Source organism: Necator americanus, chromosome III (assembly GCF_031761385.1).
Source record: "Necator americanus strain Aroian chromosome III, whole genome shotgun sequence".
Classification (NCBI taxonomy): Eukaryota; Metazoa; Nematoda; class Chromadorea; order Rhabditida; family Ancylostomatidae; genus Necator; species Necator americanus.
Window position 1 is genome coordinate 26941535 of NC_087373.1, and position 3595 is coordinate 26945129.

Below are 3595 nucleotides of genomic sequence, written 5' to 3' on the forward strand. Positions count from 1 at the left end.
CGCTTGCTCCTGTTTGCATAATCTTATTCTTAAAATTCTCGCCGTTTTTCTCCTCAAAGATCATGAGTCGACCTTCTAACCAAATTTCTCCTCCACGTGAATTGATGGACACATAACTTTCGAGGATGTGTAACCCCCTCCTTAAAATAACGCCTGGTCATGTTGTTGTGCCATTTTTTCAGGTTAGCGCCCACTGCAAAATTGTATTCCACCAATTTGAGTCGTTTTTATCCCCACAGGTCCAAATGAATATTTAAGTATGCATGAGCTCCCTATGCAAAGGGGTATTTATAGCCCATTTCCGTTGTTCACAACATTTTTGCTGCATAAAGTATTCTTTCGAAGAGATCGGATCTAGCTGCAGGGAATAATTCTGTGTAGGAATATTACAACAAAGATCTAGCGCAATTACTGGTTATTTGGCGATGTTATTATCGTGAGTGGGAGGAGAAAACATGCAGAGGAAGGGAACACCACGTGGTGTAGGAGGGATACGCTATGGAGAGATATGTTGGAGAAGGATTTCTAATTTATTTTTGGGACGAGGTGACTGCTCTCTTTCCTTCTGTCCTTATGCTTTTCTAATGAGACATTCTCATAAGCTTCTTCGTCGTATCGTGTTCTTTGAAGAATTTCCTCGCTATCGGTGTGATAATGCTTTTGAGAACTCGTGATACTTGTCACGATTTGCTTGAGAATACATTAATATGTGATGTTGATGGAATTTGTTTTTGTGAATGCATTGAGTGGGCACCGTCTTGTGAAACTTCCTGTTTACGTGGTCAGAGGATCAGAGGATTTCTAATTGAATTTTGTAGTTTCTGCATGTTGAAAAAATAAAATCTTTGTTTCTAAGGCTCTAACATCTATAAATTGAGAGAGAAGTGTGCTATTGCACATCAACTATTTTTTCCTTTTTTTTTTGATTGTTTTAGAAGAGATAACTGCATAAGACGCCTTCATCTCCATTAATGACAAGTCTATATGGGGGGATTTAACCTGATATTGCAGAGTCCTTTTTAGAGAATTATTTTTAGGTGATGATGGACCCTACTATTCGACGAAAACGGAAAATGTTACATATATTTTGAGGAAAGAATTCTTTTCTTCTCATGTTGTATTTTGGGTTTTTTAGGATACGTGATCAGCGAAATGTAAAATTAATTCAACAGCATTTTTAATAGAGTTCGACATAAATGTAATTGGACGGTTATCTCCTGATAATAGCAACCCGATGTGATTTTTACGACGGCTTTTCTTGGTAACATCTTCATCTTCAATTTCTCACATATGCTCCAAATCACATTTTTGTAGCAAAAACTTTCTCCAGGTATCTGATAATTTCGACAAATTGATATGCGTTTTAACATAGAACACACATTTGAATCGTCATTCGTTGCTTCTTTGCTCTCATCCATCGATACGATGTTCGCGAAGAATTTTCTGGAATGTTGAGTCCTTTTTCCATTTGAATATATGTATGCTTTATTATGCTATGCGCTGGCTTCTTCCTGCTACAATTATGAACCTCCTAAGTGGCGCCTGTATAAAAAGTGCACTCCAAGATATTTATATTTCATAAGCGCTGAAAGAGTTAAACATTACCTCATAGAATCACCCATTTTCCTAATTACCTAAGAAAATGAGATATAGAGAACAACTTGAAATTAGCTTGGAGACTCGAAAAAAAAAAGATTGGAAAACCCTCGAGCAAGTTGTTGTTTCCCTCTATGTATGATAGGATTGGACTGGTTCCCAACGTGCTTCGTTTCCTCTTGAGAATCAATTGTTTACGAAAAGATCAGCAGCTTGTATTGTGTTTCGTCCTTTGTCGTCAGCATGCCCATTACAGTTGTTTTGCCGTATAAATGTCACTGGCATATCTTGGTTGGACGTGCAGAATCCTTATTTCCCGTGGAAAATTAGGTTTTAGCAACTTTTCCTCTCGACCTCTTTCAAATTTCGAAGTTTCTACTGGCACGTTGATTGAAAGTTTATTGAGAAAAGAGTCACTCTCATATACTGCTATTCCATGTGGTATATGAGCGTGACTCCTTTCTCAATAAAGTCCTTGCACTGCCTGGTTTATAGCTCATATGAAACCTTGTAATTCGAAAATTGGGGGAACAAAAAGCTGTGCACTTATATTCTAAGCATTTTTAAAATTTTTAGCTTTTTTTAATTGTTTCTAATTGACCGACTGAGAGGTTACTTGTTGTGGGGGAGGGGAAGGTGTGGCGCAGTCGGTTTGAGGTCCGTTGTAACCACACAGTCGATGGTTCGAAACCGCCCCAGAGCAATTCTGTCGTCCCTTCGATAAAATGGTTCTAGACTTGTCTAGTAACATAAAAACACTGGCGTGATCATTGGTTGGCTCCCGCAAGTCATTGTATTGGCGTTCCAAATCCTCAACGATTATGAATTGCAGTAAAACAAGTTCGACCGACTTATACGTTTATGAAGCCGTACTCTGAGATATGGTTATTGTTCGAACAATATTTTTTTTTGCTGAGAATATTGCACTATTTGCGTTCTGCGCTGTGTTTAAAAGTGCAGCAATTTGTATGTCGGGATTTCGGTTCTTTTTTGCGAGCTGCATTGTTTTCTACTTAGCCATGGGCTAACATCACAAATATCTATAACTCATGTCTTTCAGTTGGAATAAGTGTCGCATATTCATTCAAATAAATAACCAAACTCTTGAAATTCCTTGCAGTAAAAAAAACTGTTGAAGGAAAAAGTTCGTTTGTTTGGTTGGTTTGAAAACCTTCAAAGTTCGAAGGCCAGAAATTTCATCTATGTTGCCAATAGTCTATAGTAGGGTCAAAAACGACAAGAGGCACGGTGCAGTTGCGTACGTGCGCTCGAAGCGGCACGGTGGAGCGTAGCGGTTGGGGCCGTTGTGAGACCTTTGCTAGCACCACCGATCGTTGCAATCCCAGTGAAGCTAGCGATGGGGCCGCCTCGATTTCAGGCGTTGTCTCCACTGCGCAGCTGATTAGGCAACTACCCTGCGCTTCATGTTTGATCCGACTATTCAGTTGTTTTTGACCCCGAAAGCCGTTGAAGCGACAAAGAAAACCTAGGGAAAATTTGTAAATTTTGGACAAATTACGAAAAACTACGAGAACTCTTGGCGATTACTTCACCTTCTCACATTCTTACTGTTTGAAATCGAACGCAAAAACAATTAAAAAAACACCTATACTGGTTAAAGGCATCACTCCACGAATCTGAGGTGGTACGGATTTCAGGTGGAGTATTTGTATACGGGATGGGAGACTATGGAGAGGGGGGTAATTCCGTCCATTTCTTCCTAATTGCCGTTAAAAAAAAACGGCCCGGAAGATACGGCTTCAGGCGTTTTGGCGCACTATTTTCTACAATGAGAGCGCGCCAGCCTTGTGCGGTGCCGCATCTTCCGGGCCGTTTTTTACGGCAATTAGGAAGAAATGGACGGAATTACCCCCCTCTCCGTAGTCTCCCGTCTCGTATACGAATACTCTACCTGAAATCTGCACCACCTCAGATTCGTGGGGTGATGCCTTTAATTGCAAAAAACATGCAGGTAAATGTTGATTCAGGCCGCAGATTT